Source organism: Haematobia irritans, chromosome 3 (genome assembly GCF_050003625.1).
Source record: "Haematobia irritans isolate KBUSLIRL chromosome 3, ASM5000362v1, whole genome shotgun sequence".
In the NCBI taxonomy this organism is placed as follows: domain Eukaryota; kingdom Metazoa; phylum Arthropoda; class Insecta; order Diptera; family Muscidae; genus Haematobia; species Haematobia irritans.
In genome coordinates this window covers 185,925,406-185,947,792 of record NC_134399.1, presented here as the reverse complement: position 1 = coordinate 185,947,792, position 22,387 = coordinate 185,925,406, and the positions used below count along the sequence as shown (strand labels likewise).

Genomic DNA, 22,387 nt, shown 5'->3' with positions numbered 1-22,387 from the left:
AAAAAGTTTTTTCATAAGGATCAAAACATTTTAGGTTGTGACCATGTTCTTTTAACTGGAAGAAAAACATTTTTGACCAATACCATAACATTTTAGATCGTGACCATTGTCTTTTGATTAAAACTAAATTATTTTTATCAATATAATAACATTTTAGATGAGGACAATTATATTTTTCTTAGAACCATGTTCACAGAGCAAACATGGTTGCAGGTGAAAATGTTACATGGTCGCCTCAAAAATAGCTCTTATCATATTATTTTGCTCTTCGAATATGATTGCGACAATCATGTTTCTTCTCTGCGTGTACACTTTCTTTTAATATGACGGAAAGAAGTATTTCTCCTTTGGGATAGGTGATGCGATTTTAAAATGGGTATCTTGAAATGAAAAAAATCCATTGAATTGAGGACAACTTGGTGTTAATAAATATCGAAAATTCTTCTTCAGTCTTCCCATTGGGATTACGTTTTACTTTAAAAAATCGAACCCCCTCTCTGTGCAATTATCAAAAATTAAGTTCAATTTTTGGCGTCAATCCAAATCGAAAAATCTAAAACTCGTCAAGTGAGAGGTCCACGATTTCTTTTCCATCATGTGACAATGGTACGTAGAAATTTCAAGCAGAAGGCCTTTATGAGTCATTAATTTTATATACAGTGTGACATATATGTCATGCAACTGTTCAAAAGCAAAAGTCTCGGTTTGGTATTAGTATTTTTAGTGCTAACCTTACTCTCCAAAATTACCAGACACAACAATGCAACGGATTGATATTAGCAAATTGTTGGTGGCCATTGTGCAGTAGAAATAAAGCAAGGAAAAGTAAGTTTGCACCGTTCTTGGTGTGCGGTGCTGAGTTCCGTTGGAATGTCCATGGTCCATGTCTACTTCCGAAATTTGTGCTTGTCGAGGGCTTCAATACTATCTTTATGACATTTTCCCAAAAATACTCGTTATATATTTTGACCCCACCATCGATTAATACGAGCGAGGAGCGATCATCAACAGTAACGGCAGTCCATTACCATCGGCGGCACTTGAGTTCTGGTGGCCAATCCAGGGTATACATTTTCAGTTGACCTCTTTGGCAAGTAATGGAATGACTTCTCATCGACAAACGAGGCAACTCCTTGGCTCTTTCCAGTCAATACAATATCAATTTAAAAAGCAGGTAAAACTAAATAATTCAATGTATAAATGTTTTAAAGGAAATTTATCAAACGATATATAAATAAAGAAGCATTTGAAAAGGATAGCAAATGTAGAACTAATGCATACTTGTGTTGACCACACCCATTTTCCCATTCATGTTAGAATTGTTCCGAATATTTTATATTTTTTTCCACTTTATGAGGTGTAAGATAGTTTTTACTTCCAAACTCCCCCAAACGTTAAAAACTCAAAATTTGGGAGGAAACCGCCAAACCTTGCCAGTTACTGACGTTTTTTATACCCACCACCATAGAATGGTGACCGGAGATATAATAAGATTCTCAGCAAAAAATTTGGAAGTTCTTCCAAAGGCACAACTTTAAAAGCACTTCCAAAAGATGCACTCCCAATGATGTTCCTTATTTTAACTACCCAGGAAGTTCTTTTAATTCAATTTTTGTTAACTTGTTTTTTTCATAATTTTAATGGAATATTTTAACTTTTTTGCTTCAAATAGGTTAACAACAGAGTACGAATTCATAAAATGGTACAAATCATTTAAATTTTTGTCGAAAAAATCCAATCTGAAAAAATTGTGAATTTTTGAAAATGTTTGAGGTCAAACGTTTCCGACAAGCGTTAGCATCCATTAAAAATTATAAAAAAATATAAAAATTATTTATTTGACAAAATACCACAGAATTTTTTTAATTTACATCCAAAACATTGAATTCGGATCACACCTAAAGAAGTGATTCAAATTCAGTGCAACGGCTGTTGAAATGGAGGACTTCCGTCCTATGACAAGCCCATTTTAAATTCATCGCTTCTGCGTCAATTTTGCACCACTTCCGGACCCAAAAAGAACATTTTCATTACTTTTTTGGCGACGCTTTTTTTGCTGGGTTGTCATTCCGTTTGTAACACATCGAAATATCGATTTCCGACTATATAAAGTATATATTCTTGATCAGGGAGAAATTCTTAGACGATATAAGCATGTCCGTCTGTCTGTCTGTTATAATCATGCTACAGCCTTCAATAACGGCGCTATCGTCCTGAAATTTGGCACAGATTCGTCTTTTGTTTTGCAGGTAAGTCAAGTTCGAAGATGGGCTATATCCGTCCAAGTTTTGATATAGTCCCCATATAAACCGACCTCCCGATTTGGGGTCTTGGGCTTATAAAAACCGTAGTTTTTATCCAATTTGAAATCTAACAGGTTGGCTGATGAGTCCCCGGTCTGACACATAGATGGCGTCGCTAGTATTAAATGCATATTATTTTTATATAGTACCAATCTTCAAATGATTCGTGTCAAAATTTGACGTCTGTAAGTCAATTAGTTTGTGAGATAGAGCGTCTTTTGTGAAGCAACTTTTGTTATTGTGGAAAAAAAGGAATTTCGTGTTTTGATAAAATACTGTTTTCTGAAGGGCAAAAATACGGTGGAAGCAAAAACTTGGCTTGATAATGAGTTTCCGGACTCTGCCCCAGGGAACTCAACAATAATTGATTGGTGTGAAAAATTCAAGCGTGGTGAAATGAGCACGGAGGACGGTGAACGGAGTCGGTATTTACCGACGAAAACATCAAAAAAAATCCACAAAATGATTTTGAATGACCGTAAAATGAAGTTGATCGAGATAGCAGAGGCCTTAAAGATATCAAAGGAACGTGTTGGTCATATCATTCATCAATATTTAGATATGCGGAAGCTCTGTGCAAAATGGGTGCCGCGCGAGCCCACATTTGACCAAAAACAACAACGTGTTCATGATTCTGAGCGGTGTTTGCAGCTGTTAACTCGTAATACACCCGAGTTTTTCCGACGATATGTGACTCCTGAGTTCAATCGACAGTCGGCTGAGTGGACAGCGACCGGTGAACCGTCTCCGAAGCGTGGAAAAACTCAAAAGTCCGCTGGCCTCTGTTTTTTGGGATGCGCATGGAATAATTTTTATCGATTATCTTGAGAAGGAGAAAACCATCAACAGTGACTATTATATGGCGTCATTGGAGCGTTTGAAGGTCGAAATCGCGGCAAAACGGCTTCATATGAAGAAGAAAAAAGTGTTGTTCCACCAAGACAACGCACCGTGCCACAAGTCATTGAGAACGATGGCAAAAATTCATGAATTGGGCTTCGAATTACTTCCCCACCCACCGTATTCTCCACATCTGGCCCCCAGCGCCTTTTTCTTTTTCTCAGACCTCAGAAAATGATGCTCGCAGGGAAAAAATTTGGCTGCAATGAAGAGGTGATCGCCGAAACTGAGGCCTATTTTGAGGCAAAACCGAAGGAGTACTACCAAAATGGTATCAAAAAATTGGAAGGTCGTTATAATCGTTGTATCGCTCTTGAAGGGAACTATGTTGAATAATAAAAACGAATTTTGACAAAAAAAAATGTGTTTTTCTTTGTTAGACCGGGGACTTATCAACCAACCTGTTAGAGGTATGTTAGGACCATCGAAAAGTGTACCGAAAATGGTGCTTATCGGTCCATGTTTTGGTAAAGCCCACATATGGACCGATTTCCCGATTTTGCCTGAAATTGAAAATCTAGAGGTATTTTAAGACCACAGATTGGTGTGTCAAAAATGGGGGATTTCAAGCAAATCGGTATAAAACTCTGGCTGCTGGGTCCATATTAGTGCATATCGGGCGAAAGATATATATGGGAGCTATATCTAAATCTGAACCGATTTCTTCCAAAATCAATAGGGTTCTATTCTGACCCAAATTAGGAACATGTGCCAAATTTGAAGGCGATTGGACTTAAATTGCGACCTAGACTGTGATCACAAAAATGTGTTCACAGACAGACGGACGGACAGACGGATATGGTTATATCGACTCAGGGACCCACCCTGATCATTATTGCCAAAGACACCATGTGTCTATCTCGTCTCCTTCTGGGTGTTACAAACATATGCACTAACTTATAATACCCTATTCCACAGTGTGGCGCAGGGTATAAAAATGGTCCTTATAAATCCAGAATCTGATCTAGTCTTTAAATTTATCTTCGGGAAGTGTACTAGTTGAACTGCTCTGCTTGGGAGAATATCTGTCACAATCTGCTTGGTATTTAAGATTCGGCCCGGCCGAACTTACTGCTGTATATACTTGTTAGATTTTTAACTACCATATCGGCACTTTGCTCGGAATATGGAGAACTAGGAAGATGGTTCCATACAATTATATGCTAGTAATCAAATCAAAACAAATATACCATAGATCTCAATCAACCTTCGACAGTACTTAACCTCGCAAAAATGGTGAAGCTGTGCCCAACACCGCTACCATAACAAACAGACCACATAAAACCACAATAACAGCAGTTGCATATTTCTGATGCCACTGTTAGTTTATGCTGCTGTTGTTATGTTATGTTGCCGGTACTCGTTCCGTTGCCCATATGCCTGTTTATCGCTGACAGCAGCCAGACAACAACGATGCGAGCTCAATAGATGGTAACCAATACTCCCCACCACCATAAACGAAAATAAGCAAAGCACGTCGTTTACCTCGGCCCGTCTTCGTCGTCATTGTTGTCAGTGCCGTACCAGATTTTTGTTTGGCCATAATTTTAAAGTTTAGTGTACGACAAAACCTCTTAACGTTAATAACGTCAAACGGAATTTAAAACGCAAGGCAAACGATTTTGAAGAGCAAAGAGGCCTTAAAACGCATGCGCAAACGGAATTGATAGTAAACGCTTAAGAATTCGTTAATGTACGGTGTTCTCTGTGTTTTATTTCATATAAAGAATTTCTAACTTTCGTTTTTCACGAAAAGAGAATTTGCTCTCTAGAGCTTACTTCAATCAAAAGTGAGAAAATATTTTCGAAATTTAAATAAGTGAATTTGTGCAAAGAATTCAAAAGAAGAATTTCAAATAGTTATTATTTAAAAGATCATTAAAATTTTTTTTGTGAAGAATACAAATCGACAATAGAAATTGTAGAAAAAAAGCGTCGAAGAATCAAAGCATTTTTACAAGAAAAAAGTGGCTGCAACTAAGCAATCCTATCCTGTCCAATCAACCAGCAACTGGTATGTGTGCAAGTGTTTTTCACTTCTGATTTTATACCAATCAGCTTAACAGTGAAATGAAAATGTCATAGAAAAAGAAAACACAATGATGGAGTTTTACTTTTCCTCGTGTTGATTTCTAATTGTCATCATTGTCCATTGATGTGAGCGTCATTATGATTCGATAAAAAGAAATAATTCCAATACTTGTATAGTGACAAATGTTTTATTTATTTATCAAGTGAAATTTCTATAGAGTCCATAGTCAGTGTTTTGTGGTTTGGAATTGAAATTGGAAAATAACAAAAATATAAAATCCAAAACAAAAAAATGATGCCAGTAATTACTATCATATGTGGATACTTGTTTTTAATCATACATCTCATCTCCTGAAATTATATTTGTAATAATTGGATTATTATGTAAAAAAGAAACAAAATTGAAATTTCCAAAAACCCCAAATTGAATAAAAAAAACTGCAACATCATTATAATAATCACGCTTTCATCGAAGTCCCCTTCAAAGTGTTTTGTCAATTAACAAAAATATTTTTTCGGGTGAATATAAATGCAATAATTACACACTAATTTGTATATTAAATTAGTCTATTAAGAAGTTGATAAGAAGGAGGGGGAAGACGACTATAAAATTCCTATTGGACATCACCACCTGTGAGAGAATTAATTAAATATAACAATAGGAAAAGAGCTTAAGAAGTATTGTTATTTACACAGAAAAAATATCACCAATATTTTCATTAAAAATTTTAATTGAATTCTGAAAAATATTCAATTAAACAATTAATTTAATTAAACCAAAAATCAAGCACAAAAATTTATTGAATCAATTAATTTTTAATTGATTTCGTGATTACAATTAATTGCTTCAATTAATTTAATTAAAACAAAAATCAAGCATAAAAATTAATTGAATCATCATGAATACTTCGTGATTGGTACTACCATTTGTAAGATTGTAATTGGACATTGTAACTAAAATTTAATTTGATGAATTAATTTCGCGATTGAACATAACAAATTCTCAAACAAATTGGTTTTAATTTCCTTGTTTTTTTTTTAATTTTTTCATAATCAATTGATATAGTTAAAATTTAATTGGTGATAAAAAAAATATTGAGATAATAAATTTTTAAATTAAATATTATTTAAATTTAAACAAATATTTTAATTGATCGTTCCTAATATAATTGAAATTATGGATGAGGCTAATTCCTAATTGAGGTTCCATAGTATCTCATGCTTTAGTTCATGTACATAGAAAAAACTATCACCAAAATATTTTCAATTAATTAATTAATTGAAGCTTCACTGAAAAAACAGTGAACCCACCAGGAAGTAAACTTTTGAGTAATTTTAGAAAATTTTGAATATTTTTAGAAATTTTTAACTAAACAGTATTACAAGCGCTGGCATCGCGCCGATATCACAAAAATAAGTAAATATTTTTCGACAAATTCAAGAAAATTTATTAGACATAAATAATTTTTTTCACTTTTTAAAGAAAATTTTGTAGTTTGAAGGAAAAAATTGGAGTTCAAAATTGCAAGAATGTCTTTAGTGACATACGAAGTTCATAATGGACACTTTTGTAGTAAAATTTACAAATTTGAAGAAATAATGAACTATTTTATGGCAAATACGAATTTAGTAAATCTCTATCTTTAACTTGTGTATAATTTTCTCCCGTCTTTTAGTTCATTTAACTAACGTACGCAAAAAATTATTAGAGTAAATGAAACTTTCACCAAATATAATAAGTTCATGAACTAAAATATAGTTAAATTGGCTTTAGTGAAATAGTGAGTTCACTTTTTTTTTGAGTGTTGAAACCCTTTTCAATTAAAAAATTAATTGACACAATTAACTTTTTAACCAAACTAAAACATTAAGACAAATAGGTCAACGATTGAAAATTTCTTTAATTGTTAATTAAAGAACATTACATCAATTAGGCCAATGATTGAAAATATTTTAACTTTTAATTAAAAAATTAATTGGTACAATCAATTTTTTAATCAAAAAACAAACACAAAATCTATTAAGAAAGTGATTGAAAATAGTTATGTCTTTAATTGAAAACAAGTATATACGACCGTAAGTTCGGCCAGGCCGAATCTTATGTACCCTCCACCATGGATTGCGTAGAAACTTCTACGAAAGACTGTCATCCACGATCGAAATACTTGGGTTGTGGTATCTTAAAACTTCTTAACATCGTTTTCTAAATTGTGAGTTAGTCCATACGTGGTATATAGTAGACAAAAGAGTTATGTATAGTTAAGTCTACAAGTAATTACGAATCGATATGGACTTTTTGCACGGTACGTAGAGAGCCAGAATTGAAATATGGGGGCTATATACAATTATGAACTTGATATGGACCAATTTTTTTGTGATTGGAAATCGATTTATCTGAGGGATATATATAACTATAGACCGATATGGACCTAGTTAGGCATGGTCGTTAACGACCATATACTAGCACAATGTAACAAATTTCAACTGACTCGGATGAAATTTACTCCTCCAAGAGGCTCCAAAACCAAATCTCAGGACCGGTTTATATGGGGTTATATATGATTATGGACTGATATGGACCACTTTTGGTATGGTTGTTAAATATCATATACGATCACCACGTACCAAATTTCAAGCAGATCGGATGAATTTTGCTTCTCCAAAAGTCACCGAAGGTCAAATCTGGAGATCGGTTTATATGGGAGCTATATATAATTATGGGCTGATAGGAACCAATTCCTGCATGGTTGTTGGATACCATATACTAACATCACGTACCAAATTTCAACCGAATGGGAAGAATTTTGCTCTTCCAAGGGGCTATGGAGGTCAAATCTGGGGATAGGTTTATATGGGGTCTATATATAATTATGGACCGATTTCGACCAATTTTTGCATGGGAGTTTGAGGCCATATATTAACACCACGTACCAAATTTCAACTGAATCAGATGAATTTTGGTCTTCCAAGAGGCTCCAGAGGTCAAATCTGGTGATCGGTTTATAGGGGGGCTATATATAATTATGGACCGATGTGGACCAATTTTTGCATGGTTGTTAGAGACCATATACTAACACTATGTACCAAATTTCAGCCGGATCGGAAGAAATTTTCTTCTCTTTGAGGCCTCGCAAGCCAAATCGGGGGATCCGTTTATATGGGGGCTATATATAATTATGGACCGATGTGGACCAATTTTTGCAAGGTTGTTAGAGACCATATACTTACACCATGTACCAAATTTCAGCCGGATCGGATGAAATTTGCTTCTCTTAGAGGCCTCGGAAGCCAAATCGGGGGATCGGTTAATATGGGGTCTATATATAATTATGGACCGATTTCGACCAATTTTTGCATGGGAGTTTGAGGCCATATATAAACACCACGTACCAAATTTCAGCCGGATCGGATGAAATTTGCTTCTCTTTGAGGCCTCGCAAGCCAAATCGGGGGATCCGTTTATATGGGGGCTATATATAATTATGGACCGATGTGGACCAATTTTTGCATGGTTGTTAGAGACCATATACTTACACCATGTACCAAATTTCAGCCCTATCGGATGAAATTTGCTTCTCTTTGAGGCCTCGCAAGCCAAATCGGGGGATCCGTTTATATGGGGTCTATATATAATTATGGACCGATTTCGACCAATTTTTGCATGGGAGTTTGAGGCCATATATTAACACCACGTACCAAATTTCAGCCGGATCGGATGAAATTTGCTTCTCTTTGAGGCCTCGCAAGCCAAATCGGGGGATCCGTTTATATGGGGGCTATATATAATTATGGACCGACGTGGACCAATTTTTGCATGGTTGTTAGAGACCATATACTTACATCATGTACCAGATTTCAGCCGGATCGGATGAAATTTTCTTCTCTTAGAGGCCTCGCAAGTCAAATCGGGTATCGTTTTATATGGGGGCTATATATAATTATGGACCGATGTGGACCACTTTTTGCATGGTTGTTAAAGACCATATACTTACACCAAGTACCAAATTTCAGCCGGATCGGATGAAATTTGCTTCTCTTGGAGGCCTCGCAAGCCAAATTGGGGGTCCGTTTATATGGGGGCTATACGTAAAAGTGGACCGATATGGCCCATTTGCAATACCATCCGACCTACATCGATAAGAACTACTTGTGCCAAGTTTCAAGTCGATAGCTTGTTTCGTTCGGAAATTAGGGTGATTTCAACAGACGGACGGACGGACGGACATGCTCAGATCGACTCAGAATTTCACCACGACCCAGAATATATATACTTTATGGGGTCTTAGAGCAATATTTCGATGTGTTACAAACGGAATGACAAAGTTTATATACACCCCACCCTATGGTGGAGGGTATAACAAGTAAGGAAAGTCTAAAGTCGGGCGGGGCCGACTATATTATACCCTGCACCACTTTGTAGATCTAAATTTTCGATACCATATCACATCCGTCAAATGTGTTGGGTGCTATATATAAAGGTTTGTCCCAAGGAATATGTTGGTATGTTGACCATTTTTGTCGAAATCAGAAAAACATATATATGGGAGCTATATCTAAATCTGAACCGGTGTCAACCAAATTTGGCACGCATAGCTACAATGCTAATTCTACTCCCTGTGCAAAGTTTAAACTAAATCGCAGTTAAAAATTGACCTCTATGGTCATATGAGTGTAAATCGGGCGAAAGCTATATATGGGAGATATATCCAAATCTGAACCGATTTCAACCAAATTTGGCACGCATAGTTACAATGCTAATTCTACGCCCTATGCAAAATTTCAACTAAATCGGAGCAAAAAATTGGCCTCTTTGGCAAATGAGTGTAAATCGGGCGAAAGCTATATAAGGGAGCTATATCTAAATCTGAACCGATTTGACTGATATTTTGCAAGTTTTTCGAGACCCATAAAATATTCGGATGTACGGAATTTGAGGAAGATCGGTTGATCTACATGCCAATTATGACCAGATCGGTGAAAAATATATATGGCAGCTATATCTAAATCTGAACCGATTTTTTCCAAAATCAATAGGGATCGTCTTTGAGCCGAAACAGTATCCTATACCAAATTTTAGGACAATCGGACTAAAACTGCGAGGTGTACTTTGCACACAAATATATATCAACAGACAGACAGACAGAAGGACATCGCTAAATCGACTCAGAATTTAATTCTAAGCCAATCCGTATACTAAAAGGTTGGTCTATGATTACTCCTTTTTGGCGTTACATACAAATGCACAAACTGATTATACCCTGTACCACAGTAGTGGTGAAGGGTATAATTAATTTATTGTTCCAATGAACAATTTAATTAAAAAATGTTATCGGAGTCGATTGCAAAACTCAATTATTTGTTTAACTGATTTAATTAAAATATTTAACAAAATATTTAATTGAAGCAATAAAAAAAACTGAGTTATCCAATCGACATCAATTAAATTTTTGATTGAACCAATTAAAAAAATAATTGATTTTTGCCGTTAACATCAATAAAATTTTCAATTGAATCAATTAAAAAATTAATTGAAGTTTTAAAATCAATTAATTTTTTAATCAAATATTTTTTTATGCCCAATTAAAACTGTGATTAATACTATTACTTTCGTGATTGAAGACAATTTAATTTAAAAATTATTTGGATTAACTAATTCCGTGATTGAATCAGAAACAAATTGTTGTTGTGTATTGTTACTAGTTTATCGATGTACAGCTTTTTTTTTCAAAGGACCCCAAGAGAAGAAGTCCCAATGGTCTCAAATGACATATCAAAATTTGATTTTGTTTTTTGTTTTTTTTTTTTTTTTTTTTTTGATCAGTGGTTCAAAGCCAAAGTTTTAGACTTCACATTTTGGAATTTCTAAAAAAACGGCACTTACATTATTTATTTTTTTATTTTTTTTAAGATTCACATAGAACTAATTTTTTTAAGATTCACATAGAACTAATTCGAACTTGGTTTACATTGGCCCATTAAATAATAAAACTCCCACATAGACCGATCTTACTATTTGACTTCTCTAGATCATCTGCGAATATTTTTATTAATTTCCTTATATATAAAAAAAAAAAACAAAAAAAACTTTTTTTACTCTCCATCCCATTGTGAGAGATATATAATCTCAATCACAGACGTACAAATACTTAATAAAATGACACAAAACCAAAGTCAAAAAGCGATAATAAAAACGTTGTCTAAAACATCAGTTAAACCCGTTTCAAAATTTCCATTTTTTATTGCATTGCTAATTTATGACAAATCATTATCGTAAAATATTAAAATTTTGGAATGTTAATGTCTAAGATCAATTATGAGCTCCCAGCTAATTTGTTTTAACGAAACCAAAAGCTCTTAAATAAGCTATAATCATTTCTCGAGAGATTTTATAACCAAACTAAATAAATGCTACCACAAAATGGCCAATAGACGTAAAAAGAAGAATTTCTCTAGTACAATAACTAGGATTCCGATATAAAAAAATTAAAGATCGTGAAATTCTTTTATATTGTTATTGTTGGTTTCTTCGATGACAACTTTATTGCTTTAATTTCATCTTGAAACCATACAAGAGTAGCTTAAACTACAGAAGAAAATAATGTTTAGACCCAGCAAAAAAAAAAAAATTGGAAGTTCTAAAAATAATAAACAATTATAAACAATTATAAAAATTATTTATTATTTATTTATTTATTTGGCAAAATATTACAAAAATTGTTAATTCACATCCAAAATACTGAATTCGGATCACACCTTACGAAGGATGGAAATTCAGTGCAACGTCTGTTGAAATGGTGCCAGAGAAAAAGCCTCTTTTTTCACAGGTTTCTTCAATGTCCACATTAGAGGTGCACGCGTGAATCGTCACTGAGAGCCTTTAATTTTTATACCCTAAACCACATAGTGGTCAGGGTATAATAAGTTTGATCGGCCAAAAAGTGTGCCTACCAGAAATATTGATTTTAGACCCCATAAAATATATACCGATCGACTCAGAATCACCTCCTGAGTCGATCTAGCGCTTGGTGTCCGTCCGTCCGTCTGTCCATGTATTTGTTGTTCACAGGATCCCGGTCGCAATTATTAACCGATTTTGATGAAATTTGGTACAGGGAGTTTTTTGGGCACAATGACGAACGCTATTGAATTTGGAAGAAATCGGATCAAATTTAGATATAGCTCCCATATATATGTATCGCCCGATTTCGACAAATGGGGTCACGTTGCGCTTTTTTTCAAACGGATCGTCACCAAATTTGGCAAAAACTATTCTTTTCCATTGCCCTTCAAGTCTGCAAAATTTTATCCAAATCGGTTCAGATTTAGATATAGCTCTCATATATATGTATCGCCCGATTTTCCTAAATTTGGCCATAAAACACCTATTTATCAACCGATCTTTCTCAAATTTGGCTAAATGTAGTCTTCTATAGCACTAACTATATGTGCAAAAAATCATCGAAATCGGTTCAGATTTAGCTATAGCTCCCATACATATGTACCGCCCGATTTTTCTAAATTTGGCCATAAAACCCTTATTTATCAACCGATCTTACTCAAATTTGGCTAAATGGAGTCTTCTATAGGACTAACTATATGTGCAAAAAATCATCGAAATCGGTTCAGATTTAGATATAGCTCCCATATATATGTATAGCCCGATTTTCCCAAATTTGGCCATAGAACCCTTATTTATTAACCGATCTTACTAAAAGTTGGCTAGATCCAGTCCTCTATAGTACTAACTATATGTGCAAAATTTCATCGAAATCGGTTCACATGTAGATATAGCTCCCATATATGTATCACCCGATTTTGAAAAATTCGCCCCTAATAACCTTATGTTTAACCATACAGGCCTCATTTCTTAACTGATCTTACTCAAATCTTCCACAAGGTAACCTTTTGTGGTATTAATCAAACCAGCAAAATATTATGCAAATTGGTTCAGATTTAGATATAGCGTCCATATATATGCATCGCTCGATTTTCCCAAATTTGGCCATAGTACTCTTATTTATTAACAAATGTTATTCAAATTTTGATGTACTAGCCGATCGTACTTATACGTACTTGTACCTCTTACATAAGAATATTGCTCGATTTTTACAAATTTGTATTTATTACCCACACTAATTTAACGATTTTCTCTTTTTTAATAATGGGCTCAATATTAGTGGCATACTAACTCCGTAGGTGCAATATCAACACAGCCAGTGTTGCTAGAAGTAGGGGAAATTCCCTATATGTAGGGTTTTTCTAATATTTAGCGTCTTGTAGGGACGTAGGGCCACAATGTAGGACATTTTCACTCAACACAATTTGTAATAATTTTTACATTTTGGTGGCTCTAGAGGAGGAAATTAGAAGCCGGCAAGGCTTGATCTTTAACAATGTGTGGTAAACTTTATTCCTGTAGAAAATTTTGTCAACATTTTATTTCTATAGAATATTTTGTCAAAATTGTATTTCTATAGAAAAATTTCTCACAAAAATTTGTTTACAGAAACTTTTTCCAAAATTTTATTTTTATAAAGATTTAACAAAAAACATTACTAATTTGGGTAGAATTCTACCAACTGTGGTCGTAATACAAATGTATATTCTAAGTTATATACGTTGCATATTCATGTTTTAAGATAATAAAGTACTTAGAACCATTTTTGTTTTGTAAAATTTTTTTAAAATTAACGAAAAATATAGTAGGGAAAATTGTTTGAGAATGTATAGGAAAGTAGGGAACTTTTTTTGTCCTTGTAGGGTAAACCGAACATTTTCCCTGGCAACATTGACTATGAGCTATAGTCAGATTGACACAAAGCACCCATAGACATGTACCCCTTAATTTTCTTAAATATGCAAATGCGGGTTTTCTCCCAGACCTATATGTTACCCCACAAATGCTTATGATTACTAATTCTGTAATGGGAGTTTAGGGTATGATATAGTCGGCCCGTCCGACTTTCTACTTTACTTACTTGTTTTTTCTAAAAACGAAATCACGATTGGTTATCTGCTGAGAGTAAATACCGCATGGAGAACTTCAAAAACTCGTTGTTAGACTGTTGTTTTATAAATAAGCTTCGTTTTTTATGAATTTTAATAATCAGCTTCTTTTCTTATAGCTATTATCATTTAAATGAGTTTGTTTTTTATGTTTTTGTGCCTGCTAAAAATGAAACAGGTGAAAAGTGAAACCGGTACTCCAATTCGGGTGGGTAGATTTATATTCATCATGAGGTATTTTATCAAATTTTGATCTAGGTATTCTACTGATTTGATTTAATGTGAAAATATGTCAACTTGTTTTGTTGACAGTTTGTGTAGCTAACCGTTGCTAACTATTCGTAAAATCGTGAGTAATATGAATTGTGTCGCTTTAGCAATACTGGTAATCTTTTCAGTATTTTGATGTTATGATTGTAATAAAAATTAATTAAATTAATTTTAAAAAATGTTATCTTTTTTATGAGATTTAATTTTCATCAGAACTAGCATCCACAAATTCTTAGATTCCATGATTCCATTCCAAACAAATTAATTCAATCAAAACATCATTATAACTATAAATCATACATCAGTATTTCCCTAACAGAAAAATAATAAAATTTATATTAGCATGTGTGGTTTGAATATACAGTGAAACCTCTCAACAGTTAACCCAAGTGGTTACCCAAATTTTTTCCACATATGGGGGGTGTCCAGTTAATATGTAAATATGGCAAACGTCCGGTTCCCAGAATCTCCAAGTTTGGAAGGTTTCACTGTATATGGACCATATTAAAATGCATAAGAAAAGAAAAATGCACCGAAAAAATATTATCAATGTTTTTATACCCTCCACCATAGGATGAGGGGTATATTAACTTTGTCATTCCGTTTGTAACACATCGAAATATTGCTCTAAGACTCCATAAAGTATATATATTCTGGGTCGTGGTGAAATTCTAAGTCGATCTGAGCATGTCCGTCCGTCCGTCCGTCTGTTGAAATCACCCTAACTTCCGAACGAAACAAGCTATCGACTTGAAACATGGCACAAGTAGTTGTTATTAATGTAGGTCGGATGGTATTGCAAATGGGCCATATCGGTCCACTTTTTCGTATAGCCCCCATATAAACGGACCCCCAAATTTGGCTTGCGAGGCCTCTAAGAGAAGCAAATTTCATCCGATCCGGCTATAAACCGATCCCCCGATTTGGCTTGCGGAGCCTCTAAGAGAAGAAAATGTCATCCGATCCGGCTGAAATTTGGTACATAGTGTAAGTATATGGTCTCTAACAACCATGCAAAAATTGGTCCATATCGGTCCATAATTATATATAGCCCCTATATAAACCGATCCCCCGATTTGGCTTGCGGAGCCTCTAAGAGAAGCAAATTTAATCCGATCCGGCTGAAATTTGGTACATGGTGTTAGTATATGGTCTCTGACAACCATGCAAAAATTGGTCCATATCGGTCCATAATTATATATAGCCCCTATATAAACCGATCACCAGATTTGACCTCCGGAGCCTCTTAGAAGACCAAAATTCATCTGATTCAGTTGAAATTTGGTACGTGATGTTAATATATGGCCTCAAACACCCATGCAAAAATTGGACGATATCGGTCCATAATTATATATAGGCCCCATATAAAACGATCCCCAGATTTGACGTCCGGAGCACCTTGGAAGAGCAAAATTCTTCCCATTCGGTTGAAATTTGGTACGTGATGTTAGTATAGGGGTATCCAACAACCATGCAGGTATTGGTTCCTATCAGTCCATAATAATATATAGCTCTCATATAAACCGATCCCCAGATTTGACTTCCGGTGCCTTTTGGAGAAGTAAAATTCATCCGATCTGCTTGAAATTTGGTACGAGGTGGTTGCATATGATATTTAACAACCATGTGAGTTGAAATTTGTGGATGACAGTCTTTCGTAGAAGTTTCTACGCAATCCATGGTGGAGGGTACATAAGATTCGGCCTGGCCGAACTTACGGCCGTATATACTTGTTTTCAATTAATATAATTGAATTTGAATTTAATCAAATTCAATTATATTAATTGAATCCATAAACTAATTGAATCAATTAAATGTTTAATTAACATATGATGAATTAATTGGATCAATTCTGTATATATGAATATCTTATATTTGGACTTCTTCCTTTGCGGTTATTCGAAAAAGTGAACCATCCATTTTCTATTATTTTAATATAGCCCCCATATAGACTTTATGAGCAATGGAAGCGCAATTTTGATCTAAATAATGTTGGTTTTTGCGAAATATTTCGATATATCGCTAGTGTTTTTAAGAAATGAATTTTGTATTCTATATACTCACATAATTTTTAATACCGGGTGGACATAATTTTTATTACAGGGTGTATGATATGTATTGTAACCAACTGCAGGTTGTTTTCATTTTTAACCCTAGAAAGTTAAAAAAAAAATTACATTTTTGTACTTACATCATAGATTCTTTATATCATCCTTATCATTGGATTTTTTATTTATTATATAATAAAAACAAAAATAAGGTATTGCAATAACATTCTAGAGAGGAAGAGTGAAAAATAAAACGGCATACGTCTCTCTTAGACGTAGTGTAGCTGACTAGGTCTGACAGAAATATTGCAGTATCGAAGGCATTCCATACGATCAAACATGCCAGACTGTTTGAGGATATTCAGAATACATCCCAACTGGCAGCAAATGAACGTTGAGTTCTTAATTATCTGTGTGGGTGCCAATCGTATGTGAAATTCGGGACTCCGTAGAGTGAAATAAGGAATTCCATACGCTGGAGTGATATGTCCGGCCCTGTTCACCATCTACATATCCTCTATTCCACCCCTCCTAACGTCGTTGAGATTGTATCCATGCCCATTATTGATATATCCTTTTTTTTTTTTAAATCGTTTATTTATTTATTTTTCAGTGTAATTTAGACTAAAATAAACAATAGTATGCCTATTCTTAACCTATACAATGCTCCTGTTGGAGAACTCTAGTATAAACTGTATAATTCAAGTATTCTTTGTGTTTCAAGTTATACGTAACATTGGAGAAATATAATTGGGCAGTTGGGACGTAATGAAAAAAGGGAAAAAAACATTACATATTATATTTTAGCTAATATAAAAAGTGTGTATCGAGGGATTGATATATCCTATATGTGATCGATTAAACATCTACCTTGCTGTAGTATAAAAATGTTCGTTTTTGATCCGGAAGTGGTGAAAAATTGGCGTAGATGCGATGAATTTAACATGAGCTTGTCGTAGGACGGATGTCATCTACAGCCGTCGCACTGAAGTTGCATCACTTCTTAAGGTATGATCCTAATTCAGTGCTTGGACGTGAATTAAAAAATTTTGTTATATTTTGCCAAATAAATAAGTTTTATAATTTTTTATGATTTTTAATGCATTATAACGCTTATCTGAAACGTTTGGCCTCAAATATTTTCAATAGTTCGAAATTTTTCGGGAAGGATTTGACATTTTCTTCGACAAAAATTAAATAATTTCTACTATTTTAGTAATTCTTACTCAGTTTTTAAACTCTTTGAAACAAAAAAGTTAAAATTAAAATTAATTCCTGTAAAAAATAAAGAACATGTTTGAGAGGACATTTTTGGAAGTGCTTTTATAGTTGTGCATTTAGAACAACTTCCAAATTTTTTTCCAGGGCAGTTATTTCAATGCTAGAAATTTGAGGATATCCTCCACCAAAATCTCAACCACACCATACAGTACTTCGACTACAGAAGTACGCGGTAGAAAAATATCAGAAACGACGCACAGTGGTTCCAAATCGTTTTTTTTTTGGAAATAATTCTGTAACTTTTGAACGGATAAAGATAGCAACATAATTTTCTCTGTGTGTGAAAGTGTTTTCCTCTAAGTTTGCCAATTCGTGGATCCCTAAATTGGTCACCTCGGGGGTATGCAATTTTGTTTTAGCAGTAAACTCCGCAATTTTGAACCGATTTTGATGATAGAACTGGGTAGAACTTGTAAAGCTCTCCAAAAAAGTTTGCGTGCGTGTGTAATTATATTTTACCGTTTACAATATATGGGCCCTACAATTCATTTTTTTTTTCAAAATTTTGACAAAGTAGGGTCAGTATTTGAAACCTAGAAGTTGTGTTTTTAAATGGATTCGCAATTTTTCTTCTTAACTGCATTCACAAAATTCTACGAAAGAAGAAGAAAAATGTGTACCCATGTGCTTTAGATAAAAAGTTGTAAAGTCCACAAATTAGAATTTCAAAAATATCGAATTTTGAACATTTTTTTGAAAAAAAACACATACATTCTTTCTGTCGTAGCATTTTTTTATAGATTTCTCCAAATCTTTTTTTTACTGTTTTTTATAGGCGACCATATAAGGATACGTTTTAAGCTTTTATCGGCATGGTCAAGTAGTATATGAGTTATTCTCCTCCCAAAATCGGCAATTTTTCAAAAAGAAAAAAAATTGTTTTCAAAAATGCTCATTCTGCAAAGCACCGATTGCTAAGCCGATCTGTTTTCTAAAAAGCCCTATGTGTCCACTAAATAACTGTAAAAGGTTTCAACATCCTACCAGTAAACAGCTGAGAAATATGCATATTACAAAAAATAACGTTTTTTCAATATATGTCCCCACTTTGGGGATTTTGATACCACTTTTGGGAATGGTATATTCAGCAATATTTCTTAAAACAAATTTTCCTGCAAAAATCAATAAAAATCATAATGATGTCACAATTAGTTCAAAAGTTATTAAGGTTTCAATTCATATTTTTAATTCCAAAAAAATAGGAATTTTTGTTCCGTGCCCCAAAAACTTCAATGTTTCGTACTTTTTGGTCTTTATAATTACATAAAAATAAAGCTCTATATTTATACCCGTGCTTAGCCAAATATACCTTAGCCATACTAGAGGTGTGCACGTGAGTAATAGTTTACTCACGCTCACGCACACTCACGACTGAAAAATCATACTCACGCACACCCACGCACGATATTTTTTGGTAGGACTCACGCTCACGCACACTCACGAAAAGAAAATTTGTGCTCACGCACACTCACGCACGAAAATGTCGTGACTCACGAAAAATACCGTGACTCACGAAAAATATCGTGACTCACGAAATATATCGTGACTCACGAATAATTTTATGATTAATTTACCTTACCGAAGTGTCTGTAAACATGAGCATTATTAAAATCGAGAGTGTTATTAAACTCTTAACATCCCAGGTGTCACTAAAATTGTAATTGAATTTAACTCTTAAGCGTTTTATGTTGGAGAGCAGGAATATTTTCGTGAGTGTAATTCTTTACTCACGCACACTCACGAAGATATTATTTTCGTGACTCACGCTCACGCACGACATTTTGGTTTGTTAATCACGCTCACGCACACTCACGCTGTTTTCATGAGCGTGACTCACGACTCACGCACGAATCACGAAAATGTTCGTGAGCCACGACAATTTCGTGTCACGTGCACACCTCTAAGCCATACCTGTCAGAACGCTGCCCTTAAAACTGCGACAGAATGTCTCTACAGAACACTCTTGGATAATCCGGTTCTCAGAGCTCAACAATAAACTGCCCCAAGATTCTGGGGGATACATTCGACATTATTTGTAAGTCGTCTGTCCATACCTCTGTAATTTGTGATACGCTCCGCGGTAGAAAAATAGTCCTCAAGTCATTTAATGATATATGCGCATAAAATTTAATCGTATACCTACATAAAAATATCTACCACGAATGTATAGCTTAACAAGATGTTTCACCAAAGATTTTTATATATGATATTTGCATACCCCGCGAAATTCATACATTAAAGATGTGATGAACACAATGAAGTTTATTCGTATAGTTTATATAGGATGCAAATATACAACAATAACAACAACAAACTCCTATGAAGATCTTAGAACATTTTGCATATGTTGAACGTTTTACATATTAAATGACTATGAATCATCGGGAAGTCATGAAATGGCAGTAATCTTCTGATATGGGGATGGCAAAAACAAAAGACTTAAGAAACAAACATTAAATCATAAATTTCCATTTTTAGAAAAAACCCATATGCTTGCTCAAAACATACCCAACCCCCATTTTTTTATTTAACTCTATCACATTGAATATGCAATATCAAACAATTCACATAGTATTTGCCCCTAGAGTTTTAGATGAATATCATCCATCTTTTGCAAGAAGTTTTAAATGGAAACCTCAATATAACGAAAAAGCACATTTCAAACCAAATCTATAACGTGTGAATAAAAATTGAAAACTCTACCAAGTGGAATAAAAAAAAATCACTTAAACCACAATAAAAAAAAAACTAAGAGAAGAATGAAAAAACAAAAATTTATTTTTATATTTGCAATTGTAATATAGGGCCCCAAAATACAAATCTAAATACCAACCCAAAATATGACACAAAATGACTGTAGAAGCAATTCAAGGAGTGCAAAATGCTGGTAATAAAACCCACGAACATAAGCAACTGAAAAATTATATCAAAGCATAAAATCGAGAAATAAATATAAATATTCCAATTGAGTCAGTTACACAGACGCAATAAATGATAAATGGCTTCGCACGTTATTTCAAATACTGTACTACACTAGGAAATAATGGCAATTGAAAGCATTGAAAGATTGAAAAATCCCCCTCAAAAATAAGTGGCAATAAAATGTCTCATAAAACTAAATACTCCGCTTCGAGACAATAATAACAACGACCTGTTACCAATTAATTCTCCAACACCTTTTGTTTTAAATATTAGTGAAGACAAAAGTTGATATATGGGACTTTCTATTAAAAAGGAGACTGTCGTGATAAATTTGAATACGATATGATATACGTGGCATCCGACGTTTTTATAACCTCCACCATAATATTACACTCCAAAAAAAAGTGAACTCTCTATTTTACTAAAGCCAATTTAACTTTATTTTAGTTCATGGAATTATTATGTTTGGAGCAGGTTTCCTTTACTCTAATAATTTTTTCCGTGCGTTAGTTAAATTAACTAAAACCGAGGAAAAACATACACAAATGAAGCATAAATTATTTCTTAAAATTTGTATTTCTTAAAATTTGCAAATTTGACTACAAATGCCTTCATCATGAACTTCGTATGTCACTAAAGACATTCTTGAAATTTTGAACTCCGTTTTTTTCCTTCAAACTACAAATTTTTCTTTAACAACCCAGCAAAAAATTTGGAAGAACTTCTAAAGGCACAACTTTAAAAGAACTTCCAAAAATATCCTTCCAGAGATGTTCTATATTTTAACTACTCAGGAAGTTCTTTTAATTCATTTTTTTTATAACTCGCTTTTTTCATACTTTTAAAGGGCAATTTTAGCATTTTTAGTTTCAAATATGTTAAAAACAGTGTAAGTATTAATAAAATGGTATAAATTATTAAAATTTTGTCGGAAAAAATTCTAAATTCATTCTAGAAAAAATTGCGAAATTTTGAAAATATTTGAGGTCAAGGGTTTTAGACAAGCGTTAGATTGCATTAAAAATCATAAAAAAATATAATAATTAATTATTTGTCAAAATATCACAAAATGTTTTGATTCACATCCAAAACACTGAATTTGGATCACATCTAAAGAAGAGATGCATATTCAGTGCAACGGCTGTTGAAAGAATGGACATCCGTCCTATGACAAGCCCATGTTAAATACATCGCACCAATTTTGCACCACTTGGAGCCACCGTGGTGCAATGGTTAGCATGCCCGCCTTGCATACACAAGGTCGTGGGTTCGATTCCTGCTTCGACCGAACACCAAAAAGTTTTTCAGCGGTGGATTATCCCACCTCAGTAATGCTGGTGACATTTCTGAGGGTTTCAAAGCTTCTCTAAGTGATTTCACTGCAATGTGGAACGCCGTTCGGACTCGGCTATAAAAAGGAGGTCCCTTGTCATTGAGCTTAACATGGAATCGGGCAGCACTCAGTGATAAGAGAGAAGTTCACCAATGTGGTATCACAATGGACTGAATAGTCTAAGTGAGCCTGGTACATCGGGCTGCCACCCAACCTAACCTAACCTAACCTTGCACCACTTCCGGATCTAAAAAGAACACTTTCGCTACTTTTTTGGCGACGCTTTTTTGCTG

The 22,387-nt window shown here is 34.1% G+C and overlaps 1 protein-coding gene across 1 annotated transcript in view; it reads left to right on the top strand.

Annotated features, from left to right (window-relative positions):
- Window positions 1-4,755: 4,755 nt before the first annotated feature.
- The window catches only part of LOC142229853 (uncharacterized), a 150,602-nt gene continuing 132,970 nt past the window's right edge, over window positions 4,756-22,387 (top strand). Inside the window, exon 1 of the mRNA XM_075300436.1 lies at window positions 4,756-5,217. The gene's annotated coding sequence lies outside the window, so the exon portion shown is untranslated. The remainder of the gene's footprint in view (window positions 5,218-22,387) is intronic.